Source organism: Polyodon spathula, chromosome 23 (assembly GCF_017654505.1).
Source record: "Polyodon spathula isolate WHYD16114869_AA chromosome 23, ASM1765450v1, whole genome shotgun sequence".
In the NCBI taxonomy this organism is placed as follows: domain Eukaryota; kingdom Metazoa; phylum Chordata; class Actinopteri; order Acipenseriformes; family Polyodontidae; genus Polyodon; species Polyodon spathula.
Genome location: NC_054556.1, coordinates 4,950,208 through 4,970,857, shown reverse-complemented (window position 1 = coordinate 4,970,857; position 20,650 = coordinate 4,950,208). Strand labels below are relative to the sequence as shown.

Sequence of the window (20,650 nt, the reverse complement as noted above, 5' to 3'; positions counted from 1 at the left end):
AATGTTTAGTGCAAATCTAAAATATTAATCAGAAGCCTGGGTTAGTATTGTACTAGTGATGTGTCAGATCTCTTTTCAGTAAATCGAGATAAAGGGATAATGGTGAATGTGAAGAAGTTACGATGTGCTAGTTGATAGATTTTACAATGTAAATTAATTTATACTTCGAAATGTTCCAACACAATAAGTGTACATTCTACATTTTTTTTCTTATGCATATATTATATATTAATAGTATATATATATATATATATATATATATTTATATATATATATATATATATATATATATATATATATATATATATAGTGTATCACTTTAGTGTAATGCAAACTACCCTCACTGCAGCTAAATCAATCACACCCCTCTCAGTAAATAGCCACACTCTGTTACGGTACTTTTTAAAAGGTCGGTCACATGACATGAAAAGCGAGGACAGACAGGTACATCTTCACTACAAACTTTAAAAAAAACTGTTCTGTGTGACTGTTTTCAAGCATTCACACAGACAAACTTTAAGTTACTTTGCCTTCGCTGCATTTAACATTGCACAGTACAAGTAGGTACAGTCAGACAGTAGCTTGCTAAATGTGCTGTTCAATCCACCTCGGGAGCCCTCGTGGAAAGGCGGCGTGCTGAAAATGGATTTGTCTTTTTTAATGTGCGTTTGCGCTGCAAGAGTGTGAGCAGTGCTGAGTGACTTAGCAACAGCATCACTCCTGCAATACCACGTCCACTTCGCTCTCCTCCTCACAGCTCTTCTCAAACACAGGTAAGGGAACTCAAATGAGCGTCTATTTTATGCAAACAGTGGAATTTGTTGAATGTTATATTCTATTCGTTTCTAACAAAGCCACATATGTTGTTTTTACTCAAAATGTCATTTGTTGACCTTGAAGTGGTGCATTATTACCGGGTGGAAAAAAAAAAAAAAAATCACCATATTTTGCTGCTGGTACGGTATTGCTTATTTAAATACATAGGTTTTAGAACTATATTGGTGCTGGATGCACGACAAAAAATGTAAATACCGAGTTTACCTATTTATTTATATTCTGCTTTCAAAGTTCAGTGGTTTAGGACCGATGCAAACTGATGTGTTTGGTGCAGTTTTTCTTTAATAACTCTACAATTCACTGCAATATTTTCTTAATTGTATATCATTCAGTCATTTTAAACGAATAACGTTCATTACTTTGTACTGAAATCAGTGCTTCACCTTCGCTCATTCAATTTAAACAATGAAACTGAAAGTCTAGCCGGTCAAAGGTAGTGTGCTATTATCCACACGCTGTGTTGGGGCAATGATAATGTGCCATTCTTTTTTAATGTTAGTGTAATGTATAAAATGAAGGGAGTCTCCGTTAGACGATATGGATCTTACAAATGTATACTTCATAACAATGTCAAAGTATGCAATGAAACAGTGAGCATTTGATTTCATTTAACGAAACTTTCTATCCAGTATGTAAAACAATACTGCGTTCATTATTATTATTTTTTTTCTAAGCCGGACAGGTTAATAGCCAGTAGGCAGCCAAAATGCTTGCAAGTACCTTAACCAGGGAGGGCTGGCCAGATTAAAATGTATGGAACTTAACCCTTCAAGGACCAGACTCTGTGACGTTACATACAGGGCGAAGCTTTAGGAGTATTACATGTATTATTGTCATCAACAACGTTTCCTTTTATAAAATAATGATACAAATAATCAAACAGACAAATACATAAAACAGAGAAGGGTGGAAAGCTTCTATAGCGCAGCAACTTTGTAAGCCAAATAGCCAATTATTACAGAATATGTTCAGCTGAGCTCTGCCCAAGGTCTGGCACATGGTCATTATTGATTGCGATTAGCTAGTTGCGTTTGATCTGTCTTCATTTTGTTTTGTAATCTGGCAACAGTTGTGGTGTGTTCTTTATGAATCACATTGTATTTCTATTAATCATTTTCACCATATTCCTTTGTCCAGTTAATGGTGTCACGCCCACATTCTTCTCAATTGGTTGAAAGGTGGCAGTTCAATCATTTTATGATGGCAAAACCTGCAAGACTTGCAAGCATTACAGTGAAATTGCAAGGCAGTGCAATGTTAATGGACTGCACTGTAAACCAGCTTGTTAATTAATAAGTAAATGAACTGAAGGCATGCTAGTCCTCCCATGAGGTTGCTTGCAGAAAGAATCCAGTATAAGAAAAAGCAAGACAGCTGCGTGTCAATTTTACCTGCAGCCCTTGATCATTAGCAGCTGGTTAAGACCTTATTTGGCTAGCTATGTAAATGGGCTGAGCTGCGGTATTTGAACAAGACATTCATTTAATTTCAGCACTGTGGTATTCCTATGGGTGCATTTGTTAATGTGGCTTTGTAATATATAATGTGACCGTTTTACAAAGGCATGGGCTGTTTTTGTAAATACCAGTGTTGCTCACACTTCTAAGATCTTAATCTGAAGCTCCAAAGGCAATTTTCAAAAAAACCCTCAATTAGACTTCATGAATTGCAGCAATGAAGAACAAACTGTAAAACAGATGCAGTATACAGTTCATTGTCCAGTTAGCAGCTATTCAAGTAAGGACCTTGCAAAATGATCTCTAATTAATTGTATACAAATAAAAAGGGGTGCCAATGCTTTTCCATGCTCATGCTAATTCATACAGTTCTTTCACATGGTAATTGAAGGGTTATTGTACAAGAGAAAGGATTCAGCACCAGGATAGAGGACCCCCTATGTCTGAAGTAAATATGTTAAAGTCCACAGGCTGGAATTTCAACCCCCCCAAAAATGTTCTTTAAAACATGTGTGCATATGAAAATAGTCACTCATTAAATCAAGTCAATTTTGTACCCAGCTCATTGGAATTCAGTCTTGGTTTTGAATGTTGCACTCCAGTAGGGCTAGTGCTTGTGAAATATTAATAAAAACTCTTCCTTGATCATATTTTGCTCTAGCTGAGCATAATCCTTTCATGTTCAGCGATATCTAAAAACTCAATTGTAACACACTGTTTGTAGGAATCTAAAATAATAGCTTTTCATTTCACATATGTTAGCAAAAAATCATCTTCCTGTATTGCTTAAATAAACGATGAAGACATCTGCCATGTATTGTACATTGTTTTCCAGGTCTGAAAAAGAAACCAGATGACCTGATATTCAGATGACCGATGCTGTCTAATTCTTCTGTCCTAGGCTTGTATTCTTCTCTCATCTTCCCATAGCTGCATGCACAGAGGAATGATGAAAATTAGGATCGCATCTGCAGAGCAGTGCAGTGAGTTTTACTAATGAGATGAGACTCTACTTATTAATCTGCCTTGACCGAGAGCACACTAAACACCTGTCAAGAGAGAGATGGGGAAGGAGTTCCAGAAGCTATATCCAACTTCAGTCAAGGTTGTCAGAACTGGCCCTAGTCCCAGCACAATAAATGAGGCCGACTCTGTTCAGTCAGGGGCCTCAAATGTGCCCATAATAAATTTGTGAGTAAACAAGGGTACCCATCAGCAAGTGAAGTCATGCTGTATATCTGCATGGTTCTGCAGTGGTTATATATGCACTGATCATTGCCACTGTTATTCATTGTACAAAATGATTTATCAACAATAGTACTTGGTTCGAGTTATGTAGCTGCCCAATATAATCTTTATTTATGCAAAATTAATTTGTGTCCAGGAAGCCTCCCTCCTCTCAGGGGGTTATATAAAACAGGGTTCAAGTCAGGGCAATACCAAGACTGCAGCATGATTGCATCTATATGCTCCTCCACAGTAAATTAAATGAAATACTGCATTGCACATGGTCAGGTTTCTAGAGTACTATTGTACAAAGATATACATGCTTTGTAAGTTTACATGATTACAAAACTTGGCAGTCAGAATTGCATTGGCTAGGCTGCTAAAATTGAATCACCCAGCCCAGGCAATTCCCAAGATCAGAACACATTAGTATGTTTCAAGAACTCCCCCCCACACCTGATCTTCACAGCAGTGGAAACTCCTTCGTCCAGTATCAGTGTCAACAGCCCGAAGAACATTCTGCAGCACATTGCAACATTGCATCTAGTTACTATTCCACTGTTGATTTCCTGTTGCCTCTTTTTGTAATATTTTCATTCAAGACTGCAGGTGGCACAACTAAAAAAGACTGAGCTCACAACAAGACTGGCTGCTAATGGTAAATGACGATAAAACAACAATAAAAGCCCTTCATTTTACGACTAAGCTGTCATATTATGATTACATCAATTACAATGTGTTAATTAAAAAAAAAAAATAGGAGAAAGAACATAATAATTTTGATCTTAATGAAATACTATTAATATTATTTTTAAACAGGTACATACAGTGCTTTCAATGAAACATTCCTAAATGGTGATATTCAAGTCTGTATTGTGAAATCAACAGCGAGACTTGATATGCCATAATCCCAGTATGCTGAGTACAGTATTCATTGCATTGAATGAAACACACAATATTTGTTGGGTTTGAGAATCTAGGCTGTGGATGTTAAAACATTCACTTCAGGCCTGCTGTATGAATGCACTGGTTAAGTCTCTGCTCTCTCTGTTCCAGCACAAACAACTACTAGCAGAAGAGCAGGTGTGAACTGGACATATTTGAGAATTCAAAGGATAAACAGAGAAAAGAAAAAAAAGCCAAAAACTGGTAAAAGTTCAACACAGCGGGTAAAACCATTTCGGGCACAGCAGCAGGACAGACATGTTCTGTGTTTTGAGATAAACAAATGTGTGATATAATAAAGGCATTGCCCACCACTGGAGCAACGTCATCCCCTCATTTCAGAATATTTGAAATTTCAGTGGTATAAACATTTATATTTGTATACTGCCTTTTGTAATGCCGTAATTATTGTGGGGCACTTTAAGAGAGCATCTGCAGTAGTAGTATATGCCAGTATCTTTTGCCACCACGAATTAAGAATGTATGCCTGCTTTATAACTGCATCAAAGCATTGCAAAGGGATCTGGAGTTTTCGGGTGAAATCGGGTTAAACACTGATTTAACAAATTCCATTTGAGGGGTCGTAAGCAGGCTATGTCATGTAAACACGAAAACCAGAACCTCTACTTATACTTTAAGCTAACATGGAACAGATTACTAGTTGTTTTTATAGGTCGCTGTAAAATCTGGCTAATTGGGTTTTCAGGCAGTTATAGCTGAGCTAGTGTTTCACACATAATTCTAGTGTTCTTCTGCCATAGTTTTCCCTTAATGCAAATGAACCTATTTGAGTTGCACTGCATTCTAAAGGTGAGACGATCTTAACTCCTGGATTTAGGTTACTGTCAAATGTAAGGTGAACGCTAGCAGATGAACCTGGCTCACTGGTCTGTTTCACGAAGTAAAGGTTTACTTCATATATTCAGAAACATTTACAAATGGAAGCATTTATATGGTAAGCTACCTGTCTGTCTCTCAGTATTACTGAGGATTATACTATACTGCTGCCATTAAATTTAAAGGGCGTTATAAAATGACAGAGGGTTTTGTTTGTTTAGGATTATTTCAGCGGGAGGATGTTTCAGGCATCTGTTCTGCGTTCACTTGTAGCTGACATCGCTAGAAACCGTTCTGTTTATATGTAACAGAGTGGAGGTGAGGCGCAAACTGGCAACCTTGCACACCGCAAGCAAGCATCTTAACCACAATGCAAAAGTCGGGTTCGTTCGCGTTCGTGGTATTTGAGCTTTCAACTTCATCTCAGCGACGGGACAGGACAGAATCCGCAATGGCAGTGTATCACACAGCACTGCCCATTACATATACACAGACGAGTTACAGCAAAAGCTGACACAACTTAACACTATTCTCTGTACATGAGCCTTATAAGTGGCACTGGACAGCTGAGAGAGTGATGCAGCCTCCATGGCAAATCTCTCTGGCACTGCCACACTTTGTGCCAATAAACATAATTAACGATTGCAGTTTTTGTGATGCGATAAACAGGTTTGAGACTTGTTTTACATAGCATTCAATGAACTGCGTGCAGTTGTAAATTTGTACTTCGTTGCTTGTTCTGGGTTTGCGTTGATTTAGTGCAGGATGACGTTCATGTCCTTTTGTCCTTTGACTGAGTCACCTAAACCACAAGCCCTTTACGTTATTGTACCTGGCAGAATCAATTCAGTCAGGGTCGGGGCTTTTATTATTCTGAATCTTTTAATGAAGTGAACCTTCTGGTTGAAGACTTTCTCAGTAATGGAAGATACATTCTGATAAGCACATTATTAGAAACTTCTGGGGACTTTTTATGAAATCTATGCCCTCTGTAATCTTGCTTCGGCAATGCTTCAGCTGCTCTGTCTCTTGCAGGTCTATAACTTATAATACATTCCAGCTTCATGCCAGAGCGTTGGGAGTCTGCCAGCTTTTACAAGAGAAGTGACCAGATTTGGATAATTGTTATTTAATGCCTGAATAACGTTTATTAAACACTGGGGTAAACAGTAATGGTACCGTTCACTGTTGTATGTAGGAATTATATAAATTAAGGTTCTGCTCTAAAGTAATAAATAGGTAAATATATAGGGGTGGACCAGAGAGCCAGAATTATCATAGGACTACTTTTCCGTACACTAGAGACACATTTTATCTTCCATTTGGAATGCAAAACAGCATGTACTGCAACATGAAGAATTACCATTTTGACATGCACCTTATTGTTTGCTAAATTCATTTTTGTGGTTCACGAGATTAAAAAAAAAAAAAAGTTTGCTTTTAGTTTTGTCCTTATTTTTCCTTTCTTTCTTGTTGAGAAAATTATAAATATACAAAAAAAAAAGAAATTGAATCAAAGCAATGGCCTTACAAGGAGAACATAAAAACAGTTACAATTAAAGTAACTAATCAGTAAGCAAAATATTATGGGGATATATTCATAGACCACTATGCTGGCCATAAATTCACCACCACTTTAACATACACAACAGAAGTCCGGCTAGTAGCATAACACCTGGAGAGCATTAGAATACAGCACTTAAAAAACCAACATGTGCTTATGAAGGTTGAGACTTTTCTTATGTGACAGGTAAATGACCTTTGCAGACTCGCTGCCAACCCCCTATCTGTTTAGTGGACGCTGGATGGCACAAGCTGTCTTGTTCTGCTTGGAAACAAACACCCATTTAGTATGCTCTAAGTGCGCCCTGCTGGCATGCAGGATAATGTGTCCTTAGTTATCGATTCTGTTGCTGGAAAATTTCTGTCCTAGATAATATCTTCCAATAGCTGGAGAACATGCCAAATAGTTGTATTATTTTTTTTTTCCTCTGCATTCTATAAATTTACTTGCTTGTTGTAATTGAAAAGTACCCCAGGTGTGCCACACTTCATTTTTTCACAGGAATCTGCTGTTCACATTCGTAATATCTTGTCATTCAAAGGCAGGTTCTTTTGTTTACAGATCGAACGAGTTTCATGAATGTCAGATCTCCAATTTGCAAGGCAATGTTTTGTTCCACGTGCAAGTGCATTAACAGCTGGGCTTTGTTGATGTTAATGGCTTCCAGAAATTGAATGTGCCCTGCCAACATTTAAATCAAAATGTCAGGATGTAGCCTTTTTTCAGATGTATTTTGGCTCGTTTTTCACTTTTATCAAAATTATTGCTAGCTTCATAAACAGTGGTAGCAGTAATTAAGGCTGTTCTCTTTTTGTGCCCCCTTACTGTATTTCTACGCAGAAAGAGCACAGGAAGGATAGTTTGTTATGGTTAGGAATGTTTTCTTTTTCTTTGTTCATACTTCTAGGAATCTATGGTTGCTCTTATTTTGTTTTATTAGGTTAACTATCTCAAAGCACTGTACACTATGTTTTTTTTTTAATTTTTTTAAATTATTATTCAAGAGTAATGAGGTGCAACACATTTTATGAAATTCCACAGAGGTAGGCTGGCGCAAACAATTTTTAGGAATCAAATTATAATTTTTAATCCTGTGTCTAAAAAAATAAATAAATCAGTTTTATTAGCTGAAAACCTTGTTAATGTGTCAAACAGCAGTAAGAGTTTGGTGATTCTGTACCTCTAAGGGCCAGTCTTGCTGGAAGGCTGTTGTTAACGCCTCCAGTCTGAGTCATTTTGAATACAGTTTACTGGACAATGCTTAGCAATTAGAATCCATGTCTGATATGGAAAATGTGCTCCAGCTGAGCTAATAGACTAGTATTGGCCTGGGGGCTATTTACCCAGTTGCTGGGAGATGTTTTAGTTATGGTTAAATGCAGTCAGGATTAGCTTGTAATACTTAGCTCAGCTCCACCTGTTTTCAACACTTTTAAAGGTTCAGCTTTGTTTTAAGTTCTTTATTGAAACCATTTAGTCCATGAGATTTAAGATTACAATTCAGCATTATCCCTGGTGATGAGTTGGTTACAACCTGGATCTCACATGCTGAGGTTTTTATTTTTGAGTGCTCTGCTTAAAGCAAAGTTTAAAAAAGAGCCTTTAATAACGTTGATAAATTCGTGGCATATAAAACATAAAATATGGATCTCAATGCTGTATCTTCAAAGCAGCGCCCTCTGTGTGCTACAGTTATAAAAACTGTATAAAAACAAATTTATTGTTCGTAAATACTAAGGAGAACCGTTTTTTAGTGAGTAACATGTTGTTGTTGTTGTTTGATTTATCCCCATTTAGATCATTAAAAACAGGCTCCTTGCGCTTACATTTGCAGTAGGAGCTGTTTGTACCTGATGCAATAATGTAGAGCCCTCTTATTCTGTAAAGTGATTGTGTATTCTTGTACTGTACTTGCTTTGTGATCAAAGCCTGACATGCAACATGTTTTCCTCCTCTAAAGCCTTTGTTAATGTTTTTTGGTAAGATGCAGAAAGGTCAATCATTCATTTGGTTTGGAAGTTTAGTCTCTTAGTTTGCAGTGTATTTATTCAGTGACCTTGGAGTACCTGAGGATAAAGACACCTTTTTCTCCAGGATTTTGAAGTTAATGCCATGGCTGCTGAAAATGACCCTCCCTTCCCCTGTGGAGTAATTTACATTATGAATGATTTCCCAATTCCTTTTTCATAAGAGCTCTTAGAGCATTTAACCTTGCAGAGTAGTTTCAAGGTGGTACCACATGAAAGGACGAATGGATTCCAAATACAGTGTATTTTCTGAAGTGACAGTAAAACAAGCCTCCTGTACACTTAGATCCCTTGGTTGTGAACTACAGCCAATAAACATTGAACAGACATCGTAGTCAGATGTAACAGATCCAGACATTTTCTTTTTAAATCATGGTTGCATTCCGTAAAAACAATATACCTGAAACATAGATGATTGGACAGTTTTATTACTGGCAACCCAGATGACCAGTCAGGCTTTGGTACTTTTAGAAAGATTTCTGCACTTTGATAGGTTGTGTTTTAAGAGAATACTGGATTAGTGAAGCTGGCTTTCATACCTTTGAAGGATAGCTTAGGGTTGCATTAAAAGAAAACGCCTCTTCCCTTCGACAACATATTTTCATTAGCGCCCTTTAAGATAGTGTTCTCTCATAACACTGTAAAAACAATTCATAAATACTAAATAACATGCATTGAAGCACCCTTTAAAGGGTTGCGTTTCTTTAAAAATGTACGTTTCTTTAATCTTTCCACAATATAACCGCGTTCTTTGTTTTAAATCCACAGATCCTAATGGCAAAAGCATCTAACAGTGCCTCAGCAGCTCACATACTTTACATGAATACTCAAATGCAGGCTTATTTGCATTCCATTCAACTGTTCTCTTTTTGACCGGGCGCTTTTGATTTTCGTACAGCTGCTTCAGTGCTCCTGATCAGTAGATTAGGAATTAGAAAATTCACACTCGCTGTTTGTTACAATCTCATAATGGAGCTTGCTAGCTTGACATCTCTCCTGGCAAGCTGCAGAACAGAGTGAAATAGAGTGGTGTGATCTTGCTTGCTGTGCTACCTGCCTTGAGACTGACGTCAGGAGTGCAGACTGCAGAAATGTCCATCTGCCCGCTAGGCTATGTTGCACCTGTAAACAGCATTTATTACTTGCCTGATGCCTAAATTAATCTTCAATTATGTGTCAGCGCTACAGTGAATTGCTTGCCTGAGTTGAGTTTTTCTTTCTCCTACTGTGACATGCAGTCCGTAGCGACTCCTCACAATGTGACCAGGTAACTGGTGGCAGCTGCTCTGGGCAAGGGCACGCTCAAGTGCTCCCAGCCGTGGAGGTACAATATTTGCTTCGCCTGCCCTGTGACGGCATCAACTTGAGTTTCAATATCGCTGTGCTGAGCAGAGCTCCAGAGAGCTTCCCAGGCATGTTCTGCAAGAACACCCACCAAATGTGGTGACCCCATCAGAATTTAAATTGAGTGAAAATTGTCAGGGAAAATCAAACTGAAAGAGTGATGATACATCTTTATTTGATAACTAATATATATTATCTGACTCATTGTAACCAACTTATTGTGGTAAATGGCCAATAATGTACTGATTTTTGGGTGTGTTTTGGTAGCCCATAAGCTGTAAGGAATTGATGATTCAAAACTGCATTGTGTTACATTGAAAACTAATTTTATGTTCTGTGCTGCTTATCTATTTGAGTGAATTGCTTTTTTGCCCCTTGAGTACAAATCTACTGTCAATCTTCCAAGTTTAGAAATGGATTTGTGGCAATGTATGGCTTCAGATTTTAGCATTGATCTGTTTGTATGGCCTGATAACATATAATTAAATAAGTCCAGTGATTCAGCAACAGAAAGACAGTAACCCTATAATGAGGAGTCATCTAAAACACCTTCTTTCCAACAAGGTAAAACATTTGGCGCTGCAAGGTGTTTGCTTACCTGATAACCAGGTGTGTGACTGCTCAGCTCTTCTTGAGGTATTGATTAAACTATAGGAGAGCAAGTCTGACCTTTCTTGAGTGTCTGATGACTTGTGATTTAGGCATCCATTAATATGGTCCGATGCGTACATAACTGCAATTATTTATGTTATTCTCAAAGACTGTAGATGCAATGGCTCTTCAGGTGATAGAAATGCAACATTGGATCTGTTAATCAATATTATAGAGGGCTGGTAGAGATAAATCATCCCAATAGCTCTTATCCTCACACACTTCTCATCATGCAGTTAATTCATAAGTGCTTTACTGTGGATATTGAATTTATTGAGGATATAAATGATATATGCATTACAAACCCCAATGGTTTGGGGTTGAAAGTTTTAACACTCCATTCAGTTTGCATCGTTAACTGCTTGACTGAAATGTGAGCCAACAACTATTATAACTTGATCAATATTCATAACAGATATGCTTATGCAGGGATTGTCACACCCTGCTGAGGTGCCATCCTAAAAATATCAGTGCATTATTAATGCTTGTTGATTGGTTGAATCTGTATGGGCAGTATTGGGATTACGGTGAGATTAGGTATCGTATGAAGCTTTTTCAAATAATTATTGTTGTGTACTATATTAGCTCTACATGTATCTATTGTGATATGCTATATATCTGGACATCTGAGAAGATTATAATAATTTATATTATTTTAAGTAATATTTCACTGGGAGGCAGTGCCTAGTTGGGGGGAATCTCATTACGTTTTTTTTTCCCCAAATAAATGAATTTTAAATACAATATTTTATTGCTGTACCTCAATTTCACTCCAAGAAGGTCTTGCTAGCTAGTGCTTGTATTTAACTCTCAATTCATCATATGAACAGTATTAACTCTTCAAATCAGTTATCCCAGATTTCTAATACTGTAATTCATTTAAAAGTATTGTTCAAGACCTGAAATATTACTAAAAAGTAATATTTATTAAGTATATATTATTATTACTCTTTTAAGATATTCTGGATATTAAAATCCTTCAAACACTGTATCACCCAATACCTCCATTACACCTAAAGCTGTGATGTTAAGTATCGTGCAATCAGATGTCACTGAAACTTACATTCCATGAAACCGTATCTGACAGAGATACCCTAGTTGTCTTCTAATGCCAGCGATCATGTTCAGGTGTTATTTTAAGGGCAATTTCCATTCGTCATCATGTCTGAGTTCATCTGATCAATTATTTATTGTACCGACTTTAAAGAATTTTTGTGATGCTATGGGATCATTTCATTGAACTGCTCCTGTCACATCACTTTATTTTGGACCCATGTGCTCGTCACTCGTTAGCTTGTTGGATCAGCCGTCTCGTGCCTTTCTTATTCCTGTCATTCAGGGTTTCTCTTTTCAGATTGCCTCCGCTGTTGTTTCTGTTGTTCTCCTTTTGAAACAATTTAATCTGCTCACTGTCCTTCTGAAAACACTGGAGCCTAGGATAAATGTAACACCTTGAATCTTGCACATATGTCAGAACTACAAAACACCAAAAAAACAATTAGATGGGTGTTTGCCTGTCAAGGAAAATAACGCCAGTGGGCTTGCATGATTTTGCTCATTGATCTCACCCAATAGGTGGGCATGTTTAGTGGTTTCTGCAGGTTATATTTCCACTCCATCATGAAGGCATATGTAAATTGTGAGATCAATCCAGCAAGTCATTCACAATAGGGGTGGTTAATAGTTTAATTGTTTAAACGTTTTCTAAGTGTTAAACGGTTGACATTTTTCTTAAATGGTAATCCATTGTCAAAGGTATACAGTACATGTGAAATGTAGAGGTCAACTCAGGGCCGGATTAAAGGATGCAGAGGCACTACGCTAACCCATATTTTGTGGGCCCTATGAGAGTGTGAGAGGAGCGCAGTGAGCCAATTGTATATAGAGTGGGGGAGAGGATCACGGAGCGGACATTTCCAGCCCACACTTTCACAGCACTGAGAAGAACTGAGCATGGTTCTTAAATACAAGTTCGGCCATGGAGTTTGCACAGACAGATCTCTCCCAGGAGGTAGAGAGCGTGGGGCTTTGGTATTGTTTGTTTGTATTGTGAAAGAAATGCCTAGCCGTCATAAAAGAACATAATTAACCAAACGCAAGCTTCTGTGCTCCTGTGTGCGTGGGCCCGGCCTCCCCCATGCAGTTTTTGTAAAATGTACCAAACAAACAGCGACCTTGCGGGGGGCACAATTCTTGTTGTGCCTTACATTATAGCGTAATTTGCCTACAAGTTAATCCGGCCCAGGTCAGCTGTTGTGTTTATAGAGTAAGAGTACACTGTATGGTTATTTTTGCATAAAAGAAACATTGTATCATAAAAAACAGGCCTTCTAATATTGCCTTTTTTGATTGGTTACAAAAATTCCCACTATGTTAATGTTTAAACGTGTTTAATACTAAATGTAGAAAATTAAACACGCTACAGCATTCCTAATTCACTTGTAAACTGCCTTCAAAATAAACAAACATCCATACAAGAAAACATTTTATAATGACTACATTGGGGATGTGTTTTTATATATAAGCCACAGTATCTTAGCCTTAATGTATTTTTGCATTACATGTGGCTATCCAGGTTGGTATTTCTTTAGCAAAAGCATTATTGATTGCTTGTCTACCTACTGTTAATCTCGGTTGGGATTGTTGGAGGAATTCCAGTGTACATCACTGCTCCGAAGCATGGAAAAGGAGGCTGGAGATGAGATCTTGCTGGGATTTGATTATGTCAATTCCTGACAGAATGCAGACCTACAGTACATGCAAGGAAATGGATAGTAAAGATGTTAGTGGAACATAGTAAACCTGCATAGTGACACATTGTGCCTGCTCATTACAATTAATATGCCTCAAAGTTGTTCTTTCATTTCTAACTAAACAACCTATAACACAGCGTAATTAAATAATTTTGTATTTAATGCAGCGTCATGTGTTCAATCTTTGCCCCATACATAGTGAGTTTTTAATTTACTTTGGATTGTAAATGTGTAATAAATCATTATTTCATTAGTTTCATGTCAAAGGTTATAGGAATAGGCTTTATTATTCCCACCAAGAGAATTCATTGCACCTTAGATTCACTGACAATGAAATCACTAATTTAATTTCGCTAATGATATGGATTCCCCCTGGAGGTCATTTGAATATTGCTGCATTCAGTAAATGTCAGAAACTTGGACACTGCGTAACCCAGAGAGTCAGAATAGATTTCAGTCAGCTGGGAAGTTCATGTATATTCCATACTGTGTCTCAGTCAGATTGATTGCTGTGATCTGAGGCTGGCTCACCAGTGGGTTTTGCCTGTCATTCCTCAGAATGTAGTAGGTGACCACCTTGTCATAAACATCCCATCTGTTTATGTTGTATTTTATAAGAAAGGGTACTCTCCCTGCTTTACCATCAAAGAAACTCAACACCGTTTTCAATGACATTGCTCTATCTTAGATGCCTACTGCTATTTGTGACGTGCCCCAGGAAGAATGAGTCAGATGCATTCTTTATTATATAATATTATTAGTGCAAAGGATAGAATCTGGGGAGTCCATAAAAGAGACAACATTTTCTTTCATTGTTTCTGAATCAACATGACACAGGAGAAAGAAAGACAGAGGATGCAGTTTTGATTATGTACAAAAAAGCACATAAGTGCATTGTTACCATTATCATGCCTTGGTTACTGAAAGTGCAATTTGAACAATTTTCCAGATAATAGAAAAAAAAAAATATTACATTTGATTACTCTGTAGATCCAAATCACAAAACAAAGGATACCAAATAATATACAGCTACTGTTTTAATCTTAGCTGTCCTACGATGTTACTCTACATTTTGTTTAGCCATTTCATTTTTTGATTATCTGGCACCCACTGCTTTTTGCCATGTCAAGTAGGCCAGCTGTTACCATTAGCATCAAGAATACAATATATCTCACTGGAGCACTGGAAGATGGGAATGTCCAAGCTGCTCAGCATCACCGGACTGTTCAATGCACAAACAATAGAAAGCAGGCACAACCTTTCAGGAAAAAAACCCACTAGCTTAAGAACAGCCTTTCACGTTTCTATTGCAAAATGTCTACCCAGCTAAAGTAAGCAATCATCAGATAAAGGAAAAAAATAAACATTTGTGTAGACAGAGTAATTCTAAGCCTTATCAGCTGTCTGAATATTTGTTTCACCTGACTTTAGAATAAGTTCCAAGGTTTTTAATAGTTATGCCCTCCTGAGATTATAAATTATATGTCATACAATGGGAGGGGGAGACAGGTTCGCATTCTGGCTGTGCCGAGTATCCGGTCTTCGCTGGGGAGTCCGAAGGAAGCGTTGCATTGACTCTCCTGTGGGTTAGGTGCTCCCGTGGGTTAGGGAGGCAAAACCGTCAGGGACTGCTTCTCCTCATCGAGCTACAGCGAACCCTGCTGGCCAGGCATCCCGTGAGCTCAGAGCAGACACCTACAGGGCTGGGCTTTGGCCGGTAACTCTTTGGTAAATCGGCTGTCGAGTTCCTGGATGTAAAAGAGGAAGCTGGCTTTGTTGTGGGATTGGAAGATGCCCACTGAACCTACAGATCTCCCCAAATTGGGGAGAAAACAGGGGATAAAATAATTGGGCACACAACATTTTTCAAATTAAAAAGAAATCATAAAAAAGGGTGAGGGATGAAACCACCAAGCAGTCCTTTGTAATTCTGTGGAAGGATAGAAAGTTTGTATGATCGATAGATCAGATGTTAAAGATGTCACCCCCTCTCCAGCTTTAGTGCAGGGTGAACCTCTAAAGGTTTACTCATTTCTGTGGTATACTAAGGGAACAGAAAGCAAGTTCCTTTATATAGCGAAGTGTCAAGCAGACCCTCCAGCAGACTGTTTGAAGTCTGTTGTTTTTGTTGTGAGAATGCTAAGCATGAGCTGGGTCTCTATTTTTATACAATGGAAAGTTTATATGTCACATCTGATGGAGGTGTGAAATGTAAGTAGATTTTACTGGCATAGTTAAATGTAACTGGATTGTCCCAGTCAAATAAAAAAAAGTATGAAAATATGTTTCGGTTACATTCTGCATCTCCAGACTCATATTGCGGAAACCAATTATTTGTCTATTATATAAGAACAGATATGTAAGCTACAGAAATAAGGTACAGCATATCAATTTAGTAGAAAGTGGCTTTCAAAGAACCAAACAGAGAATCAGATATTTTTGCAGGTGAGTTTCAGCCAGCAAAGCTGAGCCCCAGGGCCATGGGAATTCCTGTTTGCTAGGACCTTACAGCTCATCCATAAACTAGGAAATAAAATGGCTCTGTCAAATTGGACCTTTTATATTCTGTCTAATAAGAGAAACATTCCCCAGGTAAATCCTGCTATTATGGAGTACATTCTGTGTTATTACCTGAGAACTCAGACTGGCAGAAAGAACTGTAAATGTTCTCATCCAGACAGGTGGCACGTTTTCTGCAGAAAGCAGAGTCTGCAGCAATTGCGATCTGCTGTTTGTTTTGCTCTTCCTCTACAGTTTGACCGCTATAATAACTTCAGGTCAGACTGATCCTTGCACTGATCCTTGCATTGACACACAGGGGCCAGATATGATTGAAAGTCTTTTTGAGACTGTAGTTCCAAAAAAGCAATGCTTTAAAAGTGTGCATCTTTTTTTTTTTTACTGCATTGTAGTACAAATGCTTTGTGATTTAAGTGCTTATTTTATGTTTAGTTTGACATTGAACGAACATTGTATTCAGAAGGGTCAAACCACTTAATGAAGTGGTTAATGAAGAAATCCCAAAATAATTTTCCAAACTAAAGGGAGGTCTGATGGTCAGATCACATTCCCTCAGCCAAGCAAATTTGAAGCAAAGTTTGACTAATAATAAATCCAATACAGTATTCTTATTCAATCAATTTAGGAGGTTGTTTTGAACAGATGAACAGTGTAGAAAGCTTATACTGGAAAACAGTGATCCAAAATGTGATATGCATGGTTTAAAATATTAAATAATCAAGCTTGTGAATGTGTTCTAGAATGCACCATGTTTTTTTAAAGCCATATAGTGCTGTATTTCGGTAAATAATGTAAGCGGTGTGGCTCTAAAATATTGATTGATGTCCTGATAATATTAGCATGCTAACAAATGACTTTTCTAGTGAAAGCTATTGCTAATACATTTTAAAAGGGTGAGTTGTGGTTGGGATCTTTGATAGTCATTGATTTATGCCTTCAGCACTTATAAGGCATATCTTTATTAAAAATGCATGAAAACTTTGTATTTAACATGGAAGTATATCTAACGAGTATACTATATATAGGTGAAGCTTGTAACACCATCCTTGGGATTAAGCACACTGTTCCAGCTGTCAGCTACATTTCCTATATTCAAGGTATTTTTGCTTGTCAATGAGCAGTAGTGAAATTGCTGAGATAACTCACGTCCATTCATATTAATACCTCGTGATATCCTATGGCTTGCAGCTACTACTTACTTCACACCAACAGAAGAATGATTGGCTGTGTAATTAATTAGAGCCTCTGACTTAACATTATTATCCCCTGGTGGGGAAAGGGTCCATACATACTGTAATAATCTCGCACTCGCATTGTCACTGCACTTATATCATTATAGAGAACTGCTTATCTAATTGTCGTGAAACTTGGTTAAAACATTCTTTAGAAGAAGTTATTGATGTGATTTACTTTATCAAGATTCTGATTTTGCAATTACAGCTATGGCGGCAGTGGATATATGCTACCAATATACTTTTTATGGTAGCCCAAATGAGATCGATCTAGATAGGGACAAGTTATAAATACGAAAAAAAGGGCAAGGATATAAAAAAACCCACAGTTAATCAATAATCCAGGAATCTCCTGGATGTTAGCAAATTACCTAAAGCATAAAAGTATTTTAATATTAATCCATACTTCCATTGAGTGGAGGGGTGGAGGAATCAGGGCTCCGAACCAAACTGGTGCAGCAGCTGGTAGAACTTAACGATAATATTATGCACGAAAGGCAACTGCTGTTTAATTTAATGGTGCAGCTGATGAATAGTTAAAATGGAAAGTTAGTTATGGCTGATGTTCCAGCTGTTGTTTTCTGTGTATCTCGCAACAAGACTGTGTATTTGACTGATGCGAGTAAAACAGCAGTGCACTTTTGAGAAATAGAAGTTTGTGTCCCACTTCTACTTTTTCTATGTCAGATTGTGCCTCAGAATAACTGGGGGGTATAATAGAGCATTGTATAATGTAATCTAAGATCTCAGAAGGGTAAAGCTGATGCCACGCCCCTCAAGATTACTCCCTTTGTCATCATAGCTGGTGGTTTGTCATGTCTAAATAACTTGACAGAAGAGTGATTGGGAATTCCATGCATTCTGTAAAAAAATTCACTTGGAAGAATATTGGCATGCCATATATCCTTGTTCATGATATTCAAATAGAATACAGATGTTCAATTAGATCAGCATTCTAGTGAGAGCTTGTGACATCAGCACTGTAATGGAATAATATGAGGAATTCTGAATTTACCAATTCTTTCTTTTTTTACTTGTTATTTGCAATAAATAATGTAAATTATTCTGGACTTTTAAGATGCTGTACAGTTAGGTTCAGGTCTAAAATAAATGTATTCAGACCTATACAATATGCAATATATTACATGGTATATAATGGTGTTTTAAGGGGTCTTTAATTGGTATTATGTCTAAAATGACAGTAGGTTTCTAATAAGTTGCAGTATTAGAGGACAATGCTATTCATTATGTTTCTATATAAATTATTAATTTCTGTTACAAGTCTTAGCATGGTTGTGAATAATTGCTCTGTTGATGCCTAGAGCCTACCTGGAGTTAATAAATTGCAAACTGGCAAGATGTGTATTGCACTAAACTTATTGGAAATCTTCTCAGTAGCTTGAAGCTCATCAGTAATAAGTCGCCATGGCTAATTCCCTAAATAATTTCCTTAAATAGGTATTTTAATGGAATATACATCATGCTGTGTCAAAAAGTTGTCTTTTATAAATTGAAATTGAAAGCTGTGAGTCTAGTGATAATATTTCTCTCAAACAGTCAACATCAGTACACAGTTATTGAAGCACCAGGACCAGTGAAAGAGTATGAAAAGTGATAGCTTCGTCCTGGGCTTTTACATACAGTATAGTTGGAGTGCAGATGTTGGAGTTGTGAAATTGTTCCAGGGAATGACCAATTTTATAAAAAATATTTATCTGGCTGTAACATAGGGTTTCCATATGACTCCATGTACACCAGGACCGTTATGGAAAGTTCAGGCTTTTCAACTCACACCCCAATGCATTCTGGTAAGTGTAGTCCTGCTGTGAAAGGTATCTGAGACAGGTAAATCATAACAGAATGCACTGGGGTGTGTGTTGAAAAGGCTGAACTGTCCCAAACTGTCCTAGTGCACATGGAGTCATATGGTAACTCTACATATGCCCATTTAGGATCTTTAGTCTGGAAAATGGTGGCATCGATGGCAATGCACATGTCTTGATTGATGCACTAATCCCTTGTTACCTGTGCTTGCGAGAGTATCTGGCGGCTGACTCTCCCCAGTGGACATCTGTCTTGATTTGCACAAGGCATGCTGCTTTATTAGGTGATGTCACGATTGCAGCTATTGCTATGTGTAGTGTAAGACCATTGCTGGACAGGTTTTAAAATGAAATGTACGCAAGGTGTTCTAATGTCGTAACTGGTAAGTTAAACAGTTCTTCATACTGTTCTTCACAAAAATGATCTAAAGACTGCACACCTCGGTTCTGAACCAAATTGGCTTGCCTTGCCTTCTTTAGTTGTTTCTCTAGTGTGTCTTGGTAGGAGCCCACTTGATAAACAATTCCGTAACAGTTTTGTTTGCAATATGTAAAAAACTATTTCCATCAGTAATAGTTTAACTTAAAGATCTGTCTGTTGGCCTGGAAGCCTAAAGCAATTTTAAAATGTTTAATTATCTCTCATCTCTTCCATTTAAACAGTACTTTAAATCATAGGTGCAATTTTTCTTGGATTTTCCAGGTACCTTTTCCAAAGAAAATGAACCCTTTCTTTTTTATTGTATCAATGATTGTGTATGATTTTGGGAAGATCAATTCAAGAAATGCTCTGTGCTTGCGTAGGGTAGAAATTGAAATGCGGAACAATCCATTTGCTATTTAGGCCAACGTTATGTCAACCTGAATCAAAATCAGAGAAGTGGTGCAGTATAGTAACAATTACATTCCTGCTGAACAATGCTTTAAAATGCAGTTATGTGTCTCTTTCTTAAGCATCTTGTGCTTGACAGATTGTTCAATAAAACATATGCTACAGTTTCATGTGGATGTGTTTGCAAAGATACCGCTGTGCACTGCATACATTTCTTCTACATTTTGTGTCATGGTGAATATTTTTCAGGAAGTACAAATTGGGTTTGCATGTACTCAAGGCCACTATCCAGTGCAAAAACTTTTTGACAGGGCACTAAGCTCTTTACATTGACCTATTTTACAATTTTTGCTTGAACATAGTATGATTCTTTCTTTTCTTTTTTTTTTAATTAGTTGCAGATTGCTGAGCTGGCAAGGCATTTGACTTGTAAGAAGTTTTTATAATCAAAGGAACAGTAAACCTGTGGCCTACAAATGCTTTGTGAATTGCCAGCGGCATGCATAGCAATGGCTCATATGTGCACAAGAATGTCAATCTCTTCAGGAAATGCTTTCCTGCTGTTACATTTTTTTATTCACTTTTTATGAAGTGCTCGAGT

At 37.4% G+C, this 20,650-nt stretch overlaps 1 protein-coding gene across 13 annotated transcripts in view; it reads left to right on the top strand.

Annotated features, from left to right (window-relative positions):
* Positions 1 to 451: 451 nt before the first annotated feature.
* LOC121298017 (plasma membrane calcium-transporting ATPase 2) overlaps positions 452 to 20,650 on the top strand; it is a 153,102-nt gene continuing 132,903 nt past the window's right edge. For 4 of the 13 annotated variants that reach the window (XM_041224712.1, XM_041224715.1, XM_041224716.1 and 1 more), the window contains exon 1: positions 454 to 773. The gene's annotated coding sequence lies outside the window, so the exon portion shown is untranslated. Of the gene's footprint in view, positions 774 to 3,129; positions 3,278 to 20,650 lie in introns of all 13 variants that reach the window. The other 9 variants (XM_041224725.1, XM_041224720.1, XM_041224721.1 and 6 more) reach the window with 5 other exon arrangements.